Genomic DNA, 23,433 nt, shown 5'->3' on the forward strand with positions numbered 1-23,433 from the left:
CTTATCTTCCATCTGTTTTATCCCAATTTCTTGAAACATCCTCCTCAAAAATTTTTTATATGACAATAGACTGGTTCTCTACCCACCTCCTCCTATTTAACTCTATACAGATTCTCCATATTCTCTGGCTCCTTAAATAGTGTAAAATCAGGTTTTTCATAGAGTTTACTCCTCAGCCCTACACAAATTGTTCCCTAAATGACATATCTAATAAATCCCACAGTCTTAGCTATCAGTTCTCAATAGCAGCCTATAAAATCATCAAATAATAATCTCCAACCCTGACTCCTCAACTAAGTTCCAGCCTGTCATCTCATAACTGTTGAAAACTGCTATCTGGAAATTTAAACTCACCTCAAATTCAGTATTTCCAGAACTGAACATAACTTCTCCATAAAAATTAGTCCTAGAGCATTATTCATAATAGCCAAGAAGTGAAAACAAGCCAAGTGTTCATCAACTGATAAATGAATAAACAAAAAGATATATCCATACAATGGAATATTATTTAGCAGTAAAAAAATGAAGTACTGATACATGCTAAATGGATGAACCTTAAGAACATTATGCTAAGTGAAAGAAGTCAGTCACATATTGTATAACTCTATTAATGTCAAGTGTCCAGAATAGGCAAATCCATAGAGACAGAAAGCACATCGGTGGTTGCTAAGGCCTGTAGGGTGGGGAGAATGGGGAGAGACTACATAATGGGTAATGGGTTTCCTTTTGAGAAGCTGAAACTACTATTATGAGAGTAGTGTTGATGCTTGTTTAACACCGTGAGTGTACTAAATGCCACTGAATTGTACACTTTAAGATAATTTAAATGGTGAACTTAATGTTACGTTAACCTTACCTCAGTTTATAAAAATTAGTTCTACCTTTGCACTTCTCTTTTACCACCAATGAAACTGTCATCATTCTGATCTTGAGTCCTTAAAAATTTTTTAACAATTTTTTTTTTTTTTTAAGTAGGATCCAAGCCCAGTGCAGAGTTCAACATGGGGCTTGAACTCACAACCCCGAGATCAACATCTCAGCCAAGATTAAGTCAGATGCTTAACCAACTAAGCCACCAAAGCACCCCCTCTTAAAAGTTCTTTTCAGTGTTTCCCTCTTTTACTTATAGCTAATCAATTCCCCAGTCCTACCAGTCCTATCATCTTCCTTCAAAATATTTCCTACAACAACCCTTCATTTTCCATTCACTGTTTATTTGTTCAGGCCCTTAAAACCTCATGCCCATAGTAGATTTACTTTGTAAAATTCACTTTATACTCAGCCTCAGAGCATCCGGATCTGATTTCATCCATTTAACACAGAACCAACAAATTAATAATGTCCTATAACTCTCCACCAATCCATGCAGAGCTGCGTTATCCTAGAAGCTTCCAGAATGCAGTGAGGTACAGAACAGGCCAAATGTTCTAGGAACTGGCACTTCCACCAGTGGTTGGTGCTGCCAGGCTACTCCTATGCTATCTAGCCCAAGAAAAGAACATGCAATCCTGAGATTACAAGGCTGAGGATGGACTGAGGGAAGACCAAGGCATCATATCCTACAAAATTAATATACAGCATCTGGCACCCAGTAAGTATTACAATGAATGAAATGAACTTTTTGAGACTCAATTCCCTCATCTGTAAAGGACAGATGATAATACCACCCATCTCAAAGTAGCATTTTTCTGAGGATGAAATATGATCTATGAATATACTTTGTAATCTCTCAAATACTAGAATAAAAGATTAGAAAGACATCTCTTGTGTTACAACTTCTCAAACATAAATACCAACAATGTAGTGTCAAAAAAGTAGGGCCAATTTTCTTATTTACTTTTTTTCTATTCAATAAAATTGAGAGGTCTATTATTATTTTTACCCATGGACCTTAATAAAGCCATTTTGTTGATTAGGGCCTTTCTATCAGTAGTCAGCAATCCTTGTATAAAGTCAGATAATCTTAAATGCTGACTGGGAAAAGCAAAATGAGTAAACAAAGCAGGAGATACAGATTACCTACATCTAAAACACTCAGACCCCTCCCAAGCCCTTCAGGTTTTGCTTCTCAAACTTGCCAAAGGAACAATTACGCACAAAATAAGGAACACACAGGGGTAGAGCCTAGAAGCAAGGAGAAGATTATTTCATAGACTAATGATCTTTGCTTTGGTTAACAGCCCTCAAATGAAAGTCATTCAAGCAGTTGTCATGCTGAAGAAATCCCAAACCTAGCAAAAAAAGAAAAAAAAGTTATGTGTTTGATTAACGTCTAATGATGAAATCTTAGAGGTCCACAAACCCCAACCTCAGAAATTTAAGATATATTAATTTACTTAAAAATTACTATAAACCCATTATATATTAAAATAAATAGTTGTGTGAAAAATATTTTCCAAAACAAAAAATTTAGAGCGGCATTGTTTTATATTATTGCAAAACCCATTAATAGCTGTCTTAATAAAGACAGCTGTATTCTCTTATCTGCTTCTACATTTAATCTGTTGCATTACATTGTTCTATTGAAATGAAGAAAACCCAGCCTCACAAGGTAGGTAGGTAGTAAAGGGAGGATCTTATAGAACCCCTGAAAGCACCTCAAGTCCCCAAGACCACAGCCAGAGAACCGCTACACTACATAAATCAATTCAAAGCCTTTGTTTAAAAAGGCGAGCTAAATTACTATCCTGGCTATACTGGCTGGTCAAAAATTTTGTATATACCAATCCAAAGAGTAAAATAGTAACTTTATTTTTTTTTTAAGATTTTATTTATTTATTTGAGAGAGAGAGAATGAGAGATAGAGAGCACGAGAGGGAAGAGGGTCAGAGGGAGAAACAGACTCCCTGCTGAGCAGGGAGCCCGATGTGGGACTCGATCCTGGGACTCCAGGATCATGACCTGAGCCGAAGGCAGTCGCTTAACCAACTGAGCCACCCAGGCGCCCTAAAATAGTAACTTTAAACAGGGAGTATTCACGTGACTAGTACAACTCTAAGAAAAAGCATTTATCAAGCAGAGTGTAAAGCAAAACATGTATCATTCCAAAAACTCACACTGTGCTCATCATGATGTACTAAACCAAAAAAGCAGAAATGTTTGCAATAAAAAATATTTTTTGTTTAATCCAGTTCACCAAAAAGCCTAAATATTACACCTTGATCCTACAGGGTTTCAGTTAATCATTTTTTTACTGCAGATGAGCTCTGAAGGTAAAGTTGGGAAGGGAAGAAAAAATGGTAACAACAAAAATATTTTGGAACAGAAACCTCAAGGGATAACTTTCTAAGTACTACCTACATTCATTAGAGATGAGTGGAAACAGCTGAAAAAACTATCATGTTACTAGATGGAGAGGCAGGGAGGCTTAATATGTGTGTTGGAAAGGGGTGGAACTCTATCTAATGGTCCAAATTAACCATTAACTTTCAATATACTATCAGAATCCATAGAAACAATTTTAGTTTTTTTCTTTCTTGAGTAGTTCTAGTTGTAAAGATTGACATTTTATGGCTTTTATTGTTTCCTAGAAATCTTCAAACATCTTATTACTTTTAAATAGAATAAAACTCATTGTATTTTACAATTACTATGTAAGCTTATAGATTCCTTTTATAAATCTAAGATGCATTATGTGATTTCAGTGATTTTGTTTTTCCTACCTCTTAAAATATTTTGCTAATTCCATCATCCTAGGTATTACTTCACCACTGCTAAACAAATATTCCCAACTATGCTTACCAAAAAGAATCAAAATAATAAGAAAACATAAGAATGATTTAATTGCCTAGAAGGATAATGCAACAATGAAATAAATCATCACTATGCATTATCTTTCACTTTTCTTATCTTTCAGTTTTCTTATTGTTTTGCACAAAATATTGCATCAACTTTCAAAAACATATGATTGAAGACATCCTTGCAGTCTGCAAAAGAAAAAACTTTACTTCTACCCTTTTATGTTGCAGTACCTGGCAACCTGGGGATTAAACTAACAAAAAACAGATTAACAGGAGGAAAAGCACATAATTTTTATTAATATTTATATACACGGGAATTCACAAAAAAGAAGTCAGTCTCAAAGCAGTGGTCAGATTCAAGGTCTTATATACCATTTTAACAAAGGAAAGGGGGTTAGGGCTTTGAGAGACAATAAATCATGGAGAAGTAACTAGAAAATACACGGGAGAACTAATGGAAGATAAGGGTTATTCTCATTAGGTCTGTTTATGCAAACTCATCTTGGTATTAACTCTCCATCTCAAGTAGTAAGAATCACTCTTCCTTTCCTACCACAAGGCGGAAAAAATATCTTCACAAAGGGATATTTATGACTGGCTTTCAGGCAGATAACAGGAGGACAGAAAACAGTTTTTGTTTCTGTTAATTCTAAATTGCAGTCCACTCAAAATAATCCTTAGGTCAAAGTGGCATATGCTAGTGCAGAATATCCTGATCTACTTCATCTGTCTTCAGTTTTCACCGAATATAGTTAAGAACTCAGAACTTTTATTTTCTGCCCATTATGGAACAGAAGAAAACTGGCAGAGGTCACATTTCACAATTATCAGATGAATCTAAAAATGAATGCAAAGATAGACAGCAAACACCTTAGACTCTAATGATGAAATGTGGGAAATCTCAGACTGAATCTTCAGAGGAGAGTAACTTGATACAGTTCATAAATGGACAAGTGTTGAATGCAGGAATATACGAAGGTGACTAGAAGGAAATAGATGATGTGGAAATTTTTAAAATTCATTGGATTGGTTATGCTAATTGGTATCTACAAATCTAGAACTGAAAATATCTTGCAATTATGAAGCAAAGAAGATGGCCAGCCTCCCTTCAACAAAATTAAGAGCCCTCAAAGCTTCAAAAAATTCTTTAAGTAATGCATCTAATGATGCACATGCAAAAAAGCCCCGGAATGATAAGCTAGAACTTATCAGAAGTATTTTAAATCTCAAATCAGCATTTACAAGATGGATGGTTCCAGGTTCACATGACAGCTGATAAGTAGTCGCATTCAGACAGTGTTGCCCATTTCAGGTACATATACCTTCAAAACCTGGAAAATGTACATAAAAATCTGGGCAACATGGGACAGTGAAACATCCTAAGCTTGAAAGATGTAAATCTACACAGAGCATCAGAAAAGGAATAGGAGCAGAACCAAGATTAATACAAAAATTACAAGAATGGGCAAAAGAATTTAAAATTTCTGTCAGAAAGACAGCTTGTGACAAAATTTTTTAAGTGTAGAACTGGCTTAGTATTACCCAGCAAGAAATTTTCTTGATTTGGCAATATCAGGAAGAATAGGGTTGAACTTCTATGGGTTTTCACACATGGGAAGCAAGAAAAGTCAATTGCACATAATCTGGACTTCATACATATTTGATGATTCTTACTGTCCTAAGAAAAACTAGTTTTTCTTCTCAGCTCAACGCATTCTCAAGCATAAATGAATTTCAAAAACCCTGCAGGGGCACCTGGGTGGCTCAGTCGGCTGAGCAACCAGCTCTTGATTTCGGCTCAGGTCAAGAGATCAGGGTCCTGGGATCAAGCCCCGTTCTTAGCAGGGAATCTGCTTGAGGATTCTTTCTCTCCCTCTCCCCCCACTCACGCACTCTCCCTCTAAAAATAAATAAATCTTTAAAAAAAAAACCTTGCATAAATTAACATGAAGAGAGCCATATTATAAAATGAGACTACAGGAGAGGTAGATACACTCATTAAGAGGGTCAGAATCTATACTTGCAAAGGAATGACTTGAAAATGATGAACTATGATTGATAATAGTGCAGATAACTCTTTTCAGTGTATGGGAAAAGCTTCAATTACCAAGAACCTTCCTCATGCAACTAAGAAAAGAACTTGCAGGAACTAGGAAGAGAATTTTGTCTAACCCTTCAACCACAATGTTTTTTTGCACAGATTCTCAAAATGGGAAGACTAAAGGAAGATGTTCTTTGCGTGCATATAAAAACTAAAAACGTGTGCATATTCACTGTAGGGGTGGTATGCAATTAGATGCATGATATGTATTTGTTTTTCATGTCTCAAGATACATACAAAGAGACTATGTTTAAATTCTAATTAAAAGCTCTAATGAGTTGTTTTATATTATCCCTTTATTCTTCTATAAATTATATAATGAAAATTATATAAAATAATTTAAAATGTAAAAAAAAATGAAACAGTTCCTTTAAATCCAGATGGTGAATAGCAGTAGCTATTTTTCCTGGTATAAAGATAGTTAAGAGTCCTTAAAAGAAAATTGCTTTGTAGAAATGAATAGAAATTCCAAACACACGTTTGATACAAATTACCAAGTAAATCATTATTTATATCTTTAAAATAACCTGACTGAAAAATCAGATTTTTTGAGTCTTTTGAAGCAGGAAAAGATAAACTACCCAGGATTATATACTTAATTAGTGAACATGTCATAAATATATCTCAACTTTCAAAAGTTACTTTTGAAATGTAACGAAATGTTGTCAATAATCTCCAACTTCCTGTCACCTAAAACTATAGTTTACTTTCTATTTACCAGAATTGTGATTCCATTCAGATACATCCCCTGTTGAATTTGTACAGACAAAAAAAAATCTTGGTATGGTTCTAAATGTTCTCTTGAATAAATAAAGCAAGTGTGGGAGAGGAGTGTACAAAAATTATCTATTCCTTTTCTTTGCCTTCCTCTCCCCTACTAAAAAAGCCAATTCTGAATAGGAAAACACTGGACTAAAGAAGCAAGACTGGAATAGACAGCTTAACTGGTACGAATGGGTTGAAGTGGAGATGCTGAGATTTGTAGTTCTCCAACATTTAACTCCCTCAGAACTTTCCTATTAATCACAGCTCGTTACCACTACAAGGACCCTAAGCAAACTTTCAAAGAAGGCAGTCTTTGACAACTACCTTCTAAGCCTCCTCTCCCCTAACCAGCCTAGGCTCTGATGCCAACAGGTAGCAGCAACTCCAAGTTCCCTAAACTAAGTTGGTCCTATCCTCCAAAACTGCTCCTTTCCTTCACCCCCAAACACCCATTTCTAGAGGACTGCTCCCAACGATCTCATTATCAGATTACTGCAGGTAAATTCATACCAATACTAATGCCAAAATATCACTCCCTACATTACTTGCTAATTGCAAAAGAAAAAGCTTAGCGTGCAAAGATAGTCTGTCACCATTTTATTGGCGAGATCAAATTTAGGATTACTAATAGGATAACAGATAACCCTCCTTTATGTTCCTTCTGATGCTGTATAATGTTAGGTACACTGCATGACTTAAGTATTCTTGCCAAAAATATTCAGCCTGATCTACACAAGCCTTCAGATCTAACTTCAAGTTTACAGAAAATACAGGGGATAGAAGGTACAATTTAAACCTAATGAAGAGGAAACTTAGTAAAATACAGAATGTGGGTTATTCTACAAGACTACTGGTAGCCTGGTCTCTACAAAAGGTCAATGTCATCCCCCAAAAAAAGAGAGCGAGCGAGAGAGGGAACTACACTAAATTAGAAGAAACTAACAGAAGCAAATGTAATGCATGATTGGATACTGGTTCCAAAATAAGTGACTAAAAAGGACATTTTCGGGACAATGGGGAAAATGTGAATACATACTACATACCTATATTAGACTGTAGAGATTATTCTTAAGTATGATTACAGTATTGTAAAAGTATTATACAGAAAATTGGTCTTATTCTTATGACATCCATATAGACACATCGATAGGACTTAGATGTGAACTGTCGTATCTGCAATGTGCTCTGAAAATGTTCACCAAAAATCATGGAAGATAGGCAGATAAAGGAAATGTGGCAAAATGGCAACACTTTAAAAAACTAGGTGGTACATATAATGTCCAAAATGGGCTATTCTTCAACTTTTCAATACGTTCGGGGAAAAAAAAATAACATGAAAACTTCAGCAATAAAAAGTTGAAAAGCTAAAAGTAAACTCTTAAAAACAAAAATGTAAAAGGAGCAGCTGAATAGTATTTCTTAAATTTGTAGGTGAGCCTCCTTGCTTCTCCTGTCACCTTATTTGCACACACACAAAAAAATGAAATATAGAGAATTGAGCACGGAATGAGGAATCAAAAGACCTAAGTTTCTAGAAATGGTTCTATCACTTCCTAGCCATAACCTCATTAAAGACGTCTCCCTGAAGCTCTTTCCTCATCTTTTCAAACAGTTCCATAACACACACCAACGCAAAAGGGGTCTTGAGGTACAAATCAAGCATATCAATGACAGATACAAAGGCAAGATACAATTATAACGGTATTTGTACTGATGTTTTAAAACGTCAAGAGCATACAGCCCTAACAATTCTCTAAGCAAACCAGTGCCTTCAATGGCACAGCTAGTTTCCACTTCTTAGACAGCCTGAGTTGTCACTAATCCCCCAAGGCAGGACTTAGCACAAATGCTAAGAGGTGGCTTTTGTACTTTAAAAACTCTCCTCCTAGGTTTCCAATTTTATGTCTAATGGCACTAAAAGACGTCAAATTCTTAAGACCCAGTCCAAATCTGAAAACAATAAAGTTTAAGTTCACAGAATTTTAAAAAAACAAATCTTTGCAAACAAAGAAAACCCCTTGGACCAAGGTCTTCCCGTGCTTGCAGAAGCGGGTTCACTTTGACGTTTCTCCTCTCTAGCAGATTTCTCCTTAAAAGCCTTCAAACTTGAGCTAAGTTGGGAGGAACTCCCTCCATCTCTAGAGCAGGATAAAACCTCAGAGTGAGCTCATTCTTTCCGTCTCAGTAAGTAAAACCTGAAAGCTCGGTCAGTAAATTGTGTATCCAACTCCACGTTTCTCCTCAGGGCCCTTCTGTAGACAATAACGGGACTTCTAGGGCAGAGCAGGGAAGTCCCTTTGACAAGAATGAGGGTGTGAGCGTGGGATGACTCGTCACCTGGGCGGGGGGTGGGAGGGGGAGACAAGGGCCCTCGGGCCCGGGATGCCCGAAAGTTCTGAACCCCCTTCGGTCTCCGGCTACCATGAAGACACTCCGGGGAGCGCTGTTGTTTGGAAGCATGGGTCCCTGCCAAATATCGGCACAAAATGTACGGCGGACCGAAGGGAGTAGCAGAGAGAAAAGCCAAACCCAGGCTGGGGCAAACAGGCGCAAGGCCCTGGGAGGCAAGGTGGAGAAGGTGGAGAAGGTGGAGGAGGTGGAGGAGGTGGAGGAGGCGGAGGAGGTGGAGGAGGCGGAGGAGGTGGAGGAGGCGGAGGCGGCGGAGGAGGAGACGGAAGAAGAGGCGGCAGCGGCCTGCGCGGCTCCGGCCTGCCGCACCGAGCCGTCTGCCGCGTCGCGCCGGGATCCCTCCCCCGCCGGGGCCGGCGCAAAATGGCGGTCCGGCCGCCGCCGCGCAGCCGGTCCACTCCCCCGCGCCCTGGGCGCTCTCGGCAAAGCGCGCCGGCCTCGACACCCCCGGCCCAGCGCCCCCGGAGTGAGGCGGCGCAGGCCGCGCGGGAGGGCCTCTGCCTGCTGCAGCGCGGGGCGGGCGGGGGCGGGGGGCGCTTACCGTGAGCGGAGCGGATCGGCCTGACTGGGGCCCTGAGGAGGAGGAGAAAGAGGAGGAGGAAAAGGAGGAGCACGAAAAACTACACAGCGGCGACGGCGGCGGCTCCCATTGCGGAGCAGCAGCTGAGCCGTGGGAAGGGGGGGTGGTTTTCGTGGAGCCGGCGCGCTGCCTCATGGGTAGGCTCCGGGTCAGCCTCCGCGCGTCCGGGCTCCCTTTCTTCTCGCCGACGCGGGAGGCGGGCGCGGGCATGTGCGTCGCGTCACAGGCCTTCGAAGGCCGCGGCGCCCCGCCACGCGCAGGCTGCTGGCGAGGGCTAGGGCCCGGGCCTGGCGAGGCTGTGGGTGGCCACCTGCTTCCAGGCCCGTCCGGGGCAGCGATCCCGAAGTCGGGGCTGCACCTCAGCCGAAGGCGTGGGAACGTGAGTTCCGGGTCCTCCCTGTGTGTAACAGACAGTTCTCCGCAGGCTTGGAGAGTAAGAAGGTCTAGGAAGAGAGGCGCCATTACAAAGAAATACTGTGCCTGTGAGGGGCGAAGACATAAGCCAGAGGACAAGTAGAGTCGGTTTCTTTTAATAATTGGCTAATCTTCCCATATTTGTTTCAAACATTCGATGTTGCTTGTGTCTCCTTTAATTCCTAACTCTGACATATGGATCCCTGTAATAACTTTAAAGAAAAGTTAAAATAAATGCATTTACGAGAACACTTAGCAAGATACTGCTTGCATAAATAACTTGCTACACCTTATATTCTGATCTGTAAGGGAAGTTTCCTCTCCCAGTTGTCCTCACAAGATCAGTCTTGCTTCCTTAGATCCTTAACACACACACCAATCATTGCACAAACTCATCACTGAATTGAACTAATTCCTATTTGAATTAGTTTCTTCTTTCTCATCCAGACAGCCCCCAGCTTTTCTATGGTGTTTAGCATTACAGTCACTTCCTTATTGGTTTACCACCCCCAGGTCGATCTTACCAAAAGACCACTTAAATTATCCCTAGACCTGGAATGGCTACAAGTAACCATGACCTGCTCCGCCCCAACTGTGCCAGAGATGGTCTATCCAGCTTTCTCTTTCTTGCTGGCCCTGAAAGTAAGCTTTACAGGAAAAGAGAATAATCAAAATAACAAACTGGAAATCTAGAAGTTCAAAAATCTTGCCGTATTCTTAAGTCATTATAGTTAAGATATAGTTCTAATGGTTTGCAAAGCATGTTATGGTAATGAAAATGAACTGAAGATTTCACTCTGTGTTCTATAGTTTGGTCCCAGGTGTAGAGACAGAAACTTACGTTAGACGGTAGAGCTAATTTAAATCAAGGGGATAATTAATGCCAACCAAACTTACTAGAGACTGATGTACAAACCGAAATTCAAATTTATTCCTTTTTTTTTCTTTCTTTCATGAAAAGCATCTGCCTCGAAGACCAGAAAACTCGGGTTGACACATTTTCACTCAAAGGAAACATTTACATGAGAAGCCAAATTATAAAAGACTTCCAATGAGTATGAAATCAACACACATGAAGTAATTTAGATGACTTTTTTGATGACTCCATCCTTAAAACTCCTTCCATGGCTTGTAGAATATAACTCTCTTGGCTCTCTTGACTTCCTATCCACACTTTCCTATCATTTTTTAAGAGTTTCTCTTCCTCTGACTTGTCAATTTTCTGCCCCTTAACATTCTGTACCTACTTTTTAAGTATCCTCACAGTACTTATTCTCCTTAAGTGAGATCATGCTCCACACCCTTCCCTGACTGTAATGAATATAGGTGATTGCCCATTAGAATTACCCATACCTCCCTTTGAACCAGTTTTTGTTTCAGAAACCAATCAGAGTGAAGCCCAGGATTTTTGTTTGTGGGAAAAAGAGAAGTTCTTTCTCTGGATGATATGGCACTGGCATTAGAATGTGAATACTGGAAGAGCTACAACTTTTTTTTTTTGCTAAGGAGAGCCAACTGATAATAAAGCTAACAGGTGGAGGAGGAAGGGCTGGGTCAATCAATCATAAGGAAAGGAAGACAATCTCTGAGAGCATCATAAGCCTCCAAATGAAACCCATTCTAAACCCTGTGCTACCTCTAGACGTCTCTGTTATATGAGTGAATAAATTCCCTTTTCTGTTTAAGCTGAAGGGGTCCAGAATAAGCCTCTGTGACATAAAAATTATTTTTAGGCTGAAGGCATCTGAGTTTCTGAAATCTCTTATCTACCTAAAAGCAGAGCCTCCCAAAAGAGCTCAATTGTCATAAATGTTCTCCCAGGGAGCAACCACGGAAGATTGGCTCTTATCACCAGAGACAATGAGAATTGTCACCACACCTAAAGAGTCATTGTCACAAAACTATCATATCTCCCATCTATTCTCCAAAGGTCCCATTTATCTTTCCTAAATGTCATTGTTTTCCCATAAGTGCACTCTTTCCCCCACCCCCCCTTCCAAGAAGTCATTTGTTTTCATATAAGTGCCCTCTCCCCTCCCCTTCACCTATTAAAATGGTATATAAGCCCCAAATTCTAACCACTCCTTTGAGTCACATTTCTTGGTAAACTCCTTTACCTTGTATATGATTAAAATCTGTCTTTTCTCTTGCTAACCTGTCCTTTTGTCAGTTTAATTCACAAGCCCCCCAAAAGTAAATCTAAGAGGGTAGAGAAAAGTTCTCCTCCCTGACAAAACCAATTTAAGTTGGGTTTTCTGTTTATTTACAAGTGAAAGCATCCTAACTGTGGTGGAGACAATGATAAATACTCACCATCTTACTTTCCTCTTGCAGACCCAGGAAACCCACATTTCCTAGTTCCTTTACTTCTATATCAGGCCATATGACTGTATTTGGCCAGTGCAAGGTAGGCGGTGATTTCCCAATCTAAGCCTGACCCTTAAAACCTCCAGTGATTTATAGTTCCTTTCTGTTTTTCACATTTCAGTCAGTCGGATATGGAAAATTCTGAGGAGCCAGGGGATGGCAGTAACATCAGATGGAAGGACCACAGGTCTTAATAACTGCACAAGAGCACATCTACTACACTGATCTTCATTGTACTGATTAGAGCAAAACATAAACCTTTACTGAGTTATGACTGAGATTTGAGGGTTGTTTGTCACTAAATCATTAACCCTGATTAATAGAAATGGCCTACTGTAACAAAAAATCCAAAATATATATTAGTTTAGCATAGCAGTCAGGTGGGAATTAAGGAACCATGTAGTAGGCTAGATAACCAAAGATCCATATTAGGCAGTGGCTAAACTGTTGTCTACAATACCTTAGAAGGCAGATCAGTACAAGTACATATTTTCTAGCTCTAAGGGAAGAGTTCAGAAAATATTAATGGTAGATGTTGGTGGTTTTTTTATATGATTTGTAAAATACTACCAGAAAGAGATTAGCATGGAACAGAATTAACCAGTTTACCAAAAAAATGAAAGAAAATAGAGAGAATCCAGCATTTGGGCGGCCTTGCAGAGTTTGAAAACACAAGACTTCTAGATTGCAAAGAGAAAGAGCTATATTTTAAAAGGCTTTGAGCAAGGAAGCCTCAGTAGGATTTGAACAGAATGACTCAGCCTTTAGGAAAAAATCAGATTACACATGTTGTTTCAGATAGTATTGTTTCAGATAGCCTCAAAGAAGCAGCTACTATTTTTTCCCCAGCTTTATTGAGGTGTAACTGACAAAATTGTATAAAAGTATACATGATGATTTGATATACATATCCATTGTGAAATGAATACCACAAAGGTTAATTACCACATCCATCCCCTCAAATAGTTACAGTCACTTTGTATGTGTGTGGGAGACAGCTTAAAATCTACTCTCTTAGCAAATATCAAGTATACAATACAGTATTAGGCTATACATTAGATCCCCAGAACATATCTTATAATTGAAGCAGCAGCTATTAAATTGAGAAAGAGAATTGATTAAGTAGAGAAATAAGGCAGCTTTTAGAACCATGTCCCCCAGGCGGGGCGGGGGGCGGATATTGTTGGTGCTTCAACCATTACTTTTGGTTATCTATCCACCTTTTTTCGGTGCTCCCCTTTGCCGCAAGGTCCACTATGCCTTTACTTCCAATAGCCAGGATCTGCAGCTCTTTTTCAGGGGACTACCCTTAGGCTATTAGAGCCACTTTGCCTGCCTTCACAGAGACTGAAAGTACCTGGGAATTTATATGCCCATAAGACCAGCTCTTAACCAAGGACTGATAAATGCAGGAGTGTGGAAGCCCTAACTTCCTTGTCCTGGGTGAGAACAACTTTGAGGCATGACTTACACTCCAGAATTCCCCTGTAGGACCAGGCTGAAGCGACCTTCTGTAGGATTTTGTCTAATGTACCCCTGCTGATGTGCATGTTAAGCTATTCTGCCAGCTCCAAAGCCACCCTTCTTACCTCATCTTTTGGGATGCTGGGGGCCAGGATTCTACAGAGCCATTCTGGGCTTTGCCAGCTGTTCCCGGTTACGTTTCGCCAATAGAGGGCCCTAGAGGGAGCCTGCAAGGCTAAAGGAGGAAGAAGGGCCTTGCCCCTTCCTGTTTACTTTACTTTATGTTTCTGTCTTTATGAATCCAGCAACAGTGACAACGGGTTCCTGCAGCAAAGGCTGAATCTACTTTACAGTTTTCCCAACGCTTGCAGAACTAGTCTCCTTGTACCCCCACAGAGATATCAACACCTGCTACCATCACCCACTCCTCAGTAGTCTGGGTCCCAGCTCTATGGTACCTCTGCTCCAAGCACAGAGACTCTAGCGCCAGGTGAGCAGTGCCCCTTTCTCAGAGGTCTGAGTTTCAGCTCCATGGGGCCATTCCTCCAAGCTTCTAAGTGTCTGTTATGGACTGCATATATGTGCCCCCCCCCGAACCCACCCCCCACCCCTGCCCAATTCATGTGTTGAAGCCTTTACCCCATTGTGATGGTATCTGGAGACAGGGCCTTTCAGAAGTAACCTTGAGATCTCTTTCTCTCATTCATTCTCTCATTCTCGTTCTTTCTTCTTCTCTCTCTCTCTTTCTCTCTCCCTCTTCCTCCCCCTCTGTCCCTGCTCCCACCCCCCACCCCTCCCCCAGGATACAGCAAGAAGGCTCCTGTCTACAAGCCAAGAATCTCCCCAGACACTGAATCTGCCACAACTTGATCTTGGGACTTCCCAGCCTCCAGACTGTGGGAAAGAAATGTTTATTGTTTAAGCCACCCAGTCTATGGTATTTTTGTTATAGCAGCTCGAACTAAGACACTGTTAGTGATTCAAACCTCTTTGTTCCCTCAGCCCTAGAGGTGGTAGCTGCTTCCTGCAGTCTCCACCTCCATAATATTTAGTGTTATCTTTTTGCCATTAACAATTCTTTATTTTCAATTCTCCTTGTTAAAATAATTAGTATGCTCCCGTCTCCTAACTGGATCCTGAGGGATACACTTGGCTTCCTCTTCTTCCTTGTCTGGCTTTCCCCACTCTCACACAATTTTTTTAATAAGTCATTGTTCACAAATCCTCTTCTTAGGATCTGCTTCTGGGGAATTCAATCTAAAACAGTCTCAGAAAGAACTTTGGGTTCTTAATGGCATATTGAACTGACTGGAAACAAATGGATCAGAAGCCTACTACAATTTTGAGGAAGCTGTATTGTCAAAGTAACCATGCACCTAATCTAAAATCATTTTTAATTGTTAAAGTTGTAAAACCATCTCTGGTTGGCCCCAGCCTCTCCAAGTATGAAACCTCTATAATCTCCAGGAGAGTAAAGTCTCATTCAGATATGGCCATAGAAGATTATAAACAAGGAAAACTTTCCCAAGGGTAGACCCAGAGGAAATGGAGAAAGAGAGTAACGTGGTTAACTTGACGTGTTGACTTGACTGGGCTAAGGGATGTCCAGAGAGCTGGTGAAACATTATTTCTGTCTATGAGAGTGTTTCCAAAAGAGAGAAGCATTTTAATCAGTAGACTCAGTAAAGAAGATTGCCTTCACCAATGTGCGTGGGCATCATACAACCTGTTGAGGGCCTAAATGGAACAAAAAAGACAGAGGGAGAGTGAATTTACTCTCTCTGCTTGAGCTAGGATGTCCACCTTCTCCTACCCTCGGATATCAGCACTCTTGGTTCTTGGGCCTTTGGACTCAGATCAGGACTTACACCATCAGCTCCCCTCATCCTCAGCCTTCAGATTTGTACCGAATACACCACTGGCTTTTTGGTTCTCCAGCTAGGTATAGATACAGATACAGATATATAGAAATGAAGAGGGCGCCTGGGTGGCTCAGTCGGTTAAGTGTCTGCCTTCAGCTCAGGTCATGATCCCAGGGTCCTGGGATTGAGCCCCACATTGTGCTTCCCGCTCAGCAGGGAGTCTGCTTCTCCCTCTCCCTCTGCCACTCCCCCTGCTTGTGTGTGCTCTCTCTCTCTCTGCCAAATAAATAAATAATTTTTTTTAAAAAATGAAGATACATATCTATATCTATTTACCACCTATTGGTAGTTTCTCTGGAAAACCCTAATATAGAGAGTATCTCACCAAAAGAAGAATTAGAGGTTTAACACCTAACCAAGGAAACTTCTTCACCCCTGGTGTAAAGGGCCTTCAAAATGTCTTGTAGGCAGGATTTCGAATTGCTATGAAGCTGTAACTGCCATGTCTCACATTCTGCTACTTTCCTACCAAGAGTGTCTTTTGCAGCTATCCTTTCACTTCTACCATCCTATATTGGGTGTAAGTCTGGTGGGAGGAGTAGATTGTTTGCCTTTTTAGTTCATAGGTCACGAGACCAAGAAAAGTCACATCCAGATCTGATGAAGAAATCTGTGCCCCATCTGGGACTTTAAGCTAGATGCAATGACTTGATGGAACTTTGGGTTATCTCCCTTGGAAAGAGGTTAGTGTGAGGGAGGAAAAGATAAATGGATATTTGGGACTAGAAAGGTGGATTAAAGACAGAGATAGGGCGCCTGGGTGGCTCAGTCAGTTAAGCGGCTGCCTTCGGCTCAGGTCATGATCCCAGGGTCCTGGGATCGAGCCCCACATTGGGCTCCCTGCTCAGTGAAGAGCCTGCTTCTCCCTCTGCCACTCCCCCTGCTTGTGTTCCCTCTCTTGCTGTCTCTCTCTCTGTCAAATAAATCAATAAAAAATCTTTAAAAAAAAATAAAGATGGAGATAATCACTAACTTTCCTCCTCTGAACATTTCCCATCCCTTTTACGTTCAATTAGCAGCATGTAACTTGTTCAGGCCAGTGGAATGTCATCAGAAGCAATTTACGCCAATGCTACCGAAGTATGGTTCAGAGACCAGTATTGTTCCATGATTTATTTGTTTCTCATCCATAACAAGGTAAGTACAGCAAATGAAAATATTTAGAAACTTTTATAGAAATTAGACATTCTCACAGCATCTTTATTGTCTTTTACAAAAGTAATAGTCTGCAACAGATTGGAAAGTTTTTAAAAAGTGGTCCTTTGCTACAGATAGTTTGAGAAGATGTGTGCTAACAACACTTCTAGCCCAGCCTCTAACACCTCTTTACATTCTTCCCAGAACTTTTTGTTCTTCAGTTGGTCATGTGCAGAGATCTACCAGAGTCCTTGAAGCTCTAGGAAACAGTGGAGGTACTAGGTAGAAGTAACCTGGGGTTTCTGAATGATTAATGGAACAGAAACACCCCCCCCAACAAACACATACATATTCACTAGACTATAAGGTGAAAAATAAATTTAATATGTTAAGTCTCTGGGATTTGGGGATTATTTTTTTGAGTATCTAGTATTTTGTTATCCAAATACATTGTTACTGAATTTTTCTATGACATTGACTTTTATCTCTATTTTCATGATTCCTGAATTTATATCTTCAAAGCACACCCCTCTCCAAAGCCTCAGAGCCATATACCTCATCATATACTTGACAATCCCATTTGGACATCCCACAGGACCTAAGAACTCAACATTTCTAACACTTAATCTACTGTGCTCCCCTCTTTTTCTCTATTTTGTTTTGTTCAGCCATATCGGCATCCCTCCAACTGTCCAACCCTGAATCCTAGGAGTAACCCTCAGCTTCTCCTTCTCTAGTGTCCATCATAACCCATCAACCCTATACCAACTTCTGAAGGTTCTACCTTCTTCACAACTTTCCGACCCTTATTACCCTACTCTTGATTTCTAGTTTCTCTATGTCACTTGAGTGACAAAATCTTCTATTGTATACTCCTGCAATTAATTCCCTCCAACATCATAAAACACCCTTCCAAAAAGCAAATCTAAGTATGTAACATCTATGCTTTACAAATATATCCATTTTTTGCATTGTCCTTAAGACAAAACTCATGCTTCTTAACATGGTGTGCTAGATACTATGGATAAACTACTTCAATCTCCATTCCACTCTCCTTCTAATTGGAGATGATAGGAAGCTAATTAAAAGAAAAGACCAAAAAACAACTATATTCTCCATACAGCCTCTGATTTCTATTCCTTTAGCCCTTTTGCTAATATGGCAGTTCCCTGGATTTCATAGCTTTCTATCTGAAATACCTAAAGTGGTTTCTATTTCCTGCACCACCACCTGACCAATTGACATGACATGCAAGCCTTTCCATGATCAAGCCCCGATTTCTCTCACCATCCTAATCTCATAATGCTCTTTCCTGCTGCCACTTCATACATATTCATCCGCACACATTGTAGTTGAGCCATTGTAGATGAGCTGAACTACCTCCTGATCCTCGAAAGTACCATGTTTTCCTTGTTCATGGTACTCCTCTTCAATTTTCTAACTCCTATTGATTCTTTAAGATTCAACTTGAACTTTACCTACTCTGGGAAGCCTTCCCTGATATCTCTGCCCTCATCTGCCAGCTTGTAATAATAAATTTCTCATTCTTTCCTTTGCCACCTAGCATGTGAGCCCCTACCTATGTCTGAGACAGTCCCCATTCTTATGGGGCAGAGGCTTCCATCTCTATAGAAATTGAAGATGCCAGCTCCTTGCTTTCCCACTTCACCTGTAGTTAGGGAATGTGCACATGATCTAGGATCTGTCAGTCAGACATGACTACCCAAGATTATGAATCAGAAGTTAATAGCATGGTTTTCTTGAGAACTCTGACAATGTGTAGCAGGAGAGAAGGCACCTAAAACCAGTTTCTAGAGGCCGTAGTGCCAGTAGTTCTAGCAACAGAGGTGTGGGCAGCTTGAGCTGGAGTGTCTGCGCTACTGGCAAGAAAAATAATGTCTTCTCCAGCCTAGTTCTGTGGGATTTTAAAAGTTGTTCTTGGCTGCATGGACTCTGAGACTGATTTTTAAGGCTTCTAAGAGGCTATATACTAATGAATAGCTCCTTAATAGATTCCTTTTATGCTTAAATAAGCCAGAGTCTGTCTGTATGACTTAAAACCAAGAATTTTGATTTATATAATATCCTCCCTGCTCTCTCCTATTTCACTTCATATGTAAGTTGAATTATTGCTCAGCAAATATTTCCTCCTGTATACTCCGGATATACTTTCCTGCTCTGTTGGTGTTGGGCTTGATCATATGTTTTGCTTTGGCCAAGGAGATGTCAGCATTTATAATTCAAACAGGGGCTTAAAATACACTCATGTGCTTGAGCTTTCCCTCCTGTGCTCCAGTGATGAGACGAGCATGTCCCAGGTGGCTGGTGATTATTCAGCCTGGGCTGCATAGTGAGACACATGGACAGACCACATACCTCAAGTAGCCAATGGTCCAAAAATAGGGTACACAGAGAGCCTCCCTGAACCCTATCAGCATTGTTGAGCTCAGAACCTGAAGCCTGGAGTCTTAGCTAGCCATCCCACAGACTATAAGCAAGAGAATAAGTTTACTGTTTTAAGTCACTGCATTCTTTTTTTCTTTTTGATTTCTTATTTTTTTTAATTGAGGTATAACTGACATAACATTATATTAGTTTCTGGTATACAACATAATGATTCAATACTTGTATATATTGCAAAGTGATCACAATAACTGTAGTTAATATCTGTTATCATACATAGTCACAAAATATTTTTTCTTGTGACGAGAACTTTTAAAATTTACTCTCTTAGCAACTAATGATGTATTATTGTTAATTATAGTCACCATGCTATACATTATAACCGCATGACTTATTTATTTTATAACTGAAAGTTTGTACATTTTGACTCCTTTCACCCATTTAGCTCAACCCCCAATCTCTGCCTCTGGCCACCACCAATCTGTTCTCTATATCTATGAATTTGATTCTTTGCCTGTTTGTTTAGATTTCGCATATCAGTGAGATCGTGCAGTATTTGTCTTTCTCTGCGTGACTTATTTCACTCAGCATATTGACCTCACCATCCATGTTGTCAAAAAATGACAAGATTTCATTCTTTTTTATGATTGAATTACATTCATTACATTACATACATTTTTACATACATCTATTTTTTATTTTTTTAGATATCTCCATACTATTTTCCACGATGGCTGCACCAGTTTGCATTCCTACTAACAGTACACAAAGGTTCCCTTTTCTCTACATTTTCACCAACACTTGTTTTTTCTTATAATAGCCCTTCTAAAAGATGTGATGTGATATCTCATTGTGGTTTTGGTTGGCATTTCCCTAATGATTAGTGATGTTGAACATGTTTTCATATACACATTGGCCATCTGTATGTCTTCTTTGGAAAAATGTCTATTCAGATCCTCTGCCCATTTTTTAATCAGATTGGTTTTTTGCTATTGAATTGTATGAGTTCTTTATATATTTTGGATATTAACCCTTTATCAGATGTATGATTTGCAAATATTTTCTCCTATTCTAAGTGACTACATTCTTATGTAACATTGCATTTATAGCTAATACAGTATGTAATTAGTATTAATAACTATACTAGAAGTCTGCCTGTGTTGTAATTATTGTCTATTTCTCTCTACTAAACTGTAAACTGTAAGTGGAGACTGTGTCTTATTAGTCTTTACATTTTCGGTGATTATCACAAAACCTATACCAAGCCTCAGTGAATGTTTGATGAATTAATAGACAAGTAAATGAATGAATGACAAACACTCTAAAAAACTGCATTTTTTTTGTCTATTGTACCATTATAGGAAACTTACAGAACATTTCTTTATTTTTTTATTTTTTTAGATTTTATTTATTTATTTAACAGAGAGATAGAGAGAGAGCACAAGTAAGCAGAGTGGCAGGCAGAGGGAGAGGGAGAAGCAGGCCTCCCGCTGAGCAGGGAGCCGGATGTGGGGCTCAATCCCAGGACCCCAGGATCATGACCTGAGCTGAAGGCAGACGCTTAACGACTGAGCCACCCAGTCACGCTGAGGTTTTTCTTTATTCTTGATGAGTACACTTAACACTATAAACTTCTTTCCTCTTAGAATTGCTTTTACTGTATCCCACAAGTTTTTTATTTCCATTTTTATTTGTCTCAAGACTTTTTTATTTCTCTTTTGATTTCCTCTTTGGTTCATTAGTTGCTCAGGACTGTGTTGTTTAATTTTCATGTATTTGTGAATTTTCCAGATAGCCTCTTGTTCTAGTTTTATACCATTGTAGTCATAAAGGATACTTAGTATTATTTCAATCTTCTTAAATTTGTAAGTCTCCTTTTGTCACCTAACATATGATATATCCTGGAGAATGATTTGTGTGCACTTGAGAAAAATGTATATTCTGCTGCTATTGGATGGAATATTCTGTATATGTCTATTAGGTCCATTTGGTCTATAGTACTGTTCAAATCCACTGTTTCCTTATTGATTCTCTGTCTGATCTATCCATTGTTGAGAGTAGGGTATTGAAATCCTCAACTATTTTTTAATGCCTTTTTATTTTTTTTAATTTTTATTTAAATTCAATTTAGTTAACATATTGTGTATTATTAGTTTTAGGGGTAGAATTTAGTAATTCATCAGTTGCATATAACACCCAGTGCTCATTACATCAAGTGCCCTCCTTAATGCCCATCACCCAATTACCCCATCCCCCCACCCACCTCCCCTCCAGCAACCCTCAGTTTGTTTCCTGTAGTTAAGAGTCTTTTATGGTTTGTCTCCCTCTCTGTTTTTATCTTATTTTTCCATCTCTTCCTCTATGTTCATTTGTTTGTTTCTTAAATTCTACTATGAGTGAAATCATATGAAATTTGTCTTTCTCTGACTTATTTCACTCAGCATAATACCCTTAAGTTCCATCCACATCATTGCAAATGGCAAGATTTCATTCCTTTTGATGGCTGAGTAATATTCCATTTTATATATACATATATATGTATATATACATATATATATACACCACACTTTCTATATCCATTTACCTGTCCGTGTCCATTGACATGTGGGCTCTTTCCATGTTTTGGCTATTGTGGACATTGCTGCTATAAACATTGGGGTGCATGTGCCCCTTTGAATCACTATATTTGTATCCTTTGGATATACTTAGTAGTGCAATTGCTGGTTTTAGGGTAGTTCTTTTTTTTTTTTTAAAGATTTTATTTATTTATTTGACAGAGAGAGACACAGCGAGAGAGGGAACACAAGCAGGGGGTGTGGGAGAGGGAGGAGCAGGCTTCCCGCTGAGCAGGGAGCCCAATGCGGGGCTCGATCCCAGAACCCTGGGATCATGACCTGAGCGGAAGGCAGACGCTTAACGACTGAGCCACCCAGGCGCCCCAAGGTAGTTCTATTTTTAACTTTTTGAGGAACCTCCATACTGTTTTCAAGAGCGGCTGCACCAGCTTACATTCCCACCAACAGTCTAAGAGGGTTCCCTTTCTCCGCAGCCTCACCAACATCTATTGTTTCCTGCGTAGTTCATATTAGCCATTGTGTTAGCCTCATTCTGTTTTTGATTTGTATTTCCCTGATGATGAGTGATGAACATTTTTTCATGTGTCTGTTAGCCATTTGTATGTCTTCTTTGGAGAAATGTCTGTTCATGTCTTTTGCCCATTTTTTAACTGTTTTTTTTGGGGGGGGTTGATAAGTTCTTTATAGATTTTGAATACTAGCCCTTTATCTGATATGTCATTTGTGAATATCTTCTCCCATTCTGCAGGTTGTCTTTTAGTTTTGTTGATTGTTGTGTAAAAGCTTTTTATCCTGATGAAATCCCAATAGTTCATTTTTTGCTCTTGTTTCCCTTGCCTTTAGAGACGTGTCTAGCAAGAAGTTGCTGTGGACAAGGTCAAAGAGGTTGCTGCCTGTGTTGTCCTCTTGGATTTTGATGGATTCCTACCTCACATTTAGGTCTTTCATCTAATTTGAATTTATTTTTGTGTATGGTGTAAGGAAGTGGTCCAGTTTCATTCTTCTGCATGTGGCTGTCCAGTTTTTCCAACACCATTTGTTGAAGAGACTGTCTTTTTTCCATTGGGTATTCTTTCCTGCTTTGTCAAAGATTAGTTGACCATAGAGTTGAGGGTCCATTTCTGGGTTCTCTATTCTGTTCCAATGGTCCATATGTCTGTTTTTCCACCAGTACCATCCCGTCTTGATGATTACAATTTTTTAATACAGCTTGAAGTCTGGAATTGTGATGCCATCAGCTTTGGTTTTCTTTTTCAACATTACTTGGCTATTTGGGGTATTTTGCAGTTCCATACAAATTTTAGAATTGTTTGTTCCAGCTCTGTGAAAAATGCTGGTGGCATTTTGATAGGGATTGCATTGAATGTGTAGAATGTTTTGGGTAGTATAGATATTTTAAAAGTATTTGTTCTTTCAATCCATGAGCATGGAATGTTTTTCCATTTCTTTGTGTCTTCCTCAATTTTTTTCTATAGGTTTCAGAGTACAGATCTTTTACCTCTTTGGTTAGGTTTATTCCTAGGTGTCTTATGGGTTTTGGTACAATTGTGTATGG

The 23,433-nt window shown here is 39.5% G+C and overlaps 1 protein-coding gene across 5 annotated transcripts in view; it reads right to left on the reverse strand.

Annotated features, from left to right (window-relative positions):
- Nucleotides 1–9,704, reverse strand: part of ZNF280D (zinc finger protein 280D) — a 129,867-nt gene extending 120,163 nt beyond the window's left edge. For 2 of the 5 annotated variants that reach the window (XM_028100205.1, XM_028100202.2), the window contains exon 1: nucleotides 9,557–9,601. The gene's annotated coding sequence lies outside the window, so the exon portion shown is untranslated. Of the gene's footprint in view, nucleotides 1–9,556 lie in introns of all 5 variants that reach the window. The other 3 variants (XM_028100201.2, XM_028100204.2, XM_028100203.2) reach the window with 3 other exon arrangements.
- Between the last annotated feature and the right edge of the window lie 13,729 nt (nucleotides 9,705–23,433).

This window comes from Eumetopias jubatus, unplaced genomic scaffold, assembly GCF_037043125.1.
Source record: "Eumetopias jubatus isolate StellerSeaLion01/CBP00866 unplaced genomic scaffold, mEumJub1_p1.0 scaffold_7, whole genome shotgun sequence".
Lineage (NCBI taxonomy): Eukaryota > Metazoa > Chordata > Mammalia > Carnivora > Otariidae > Eumetopias > Eumetopias jubatus.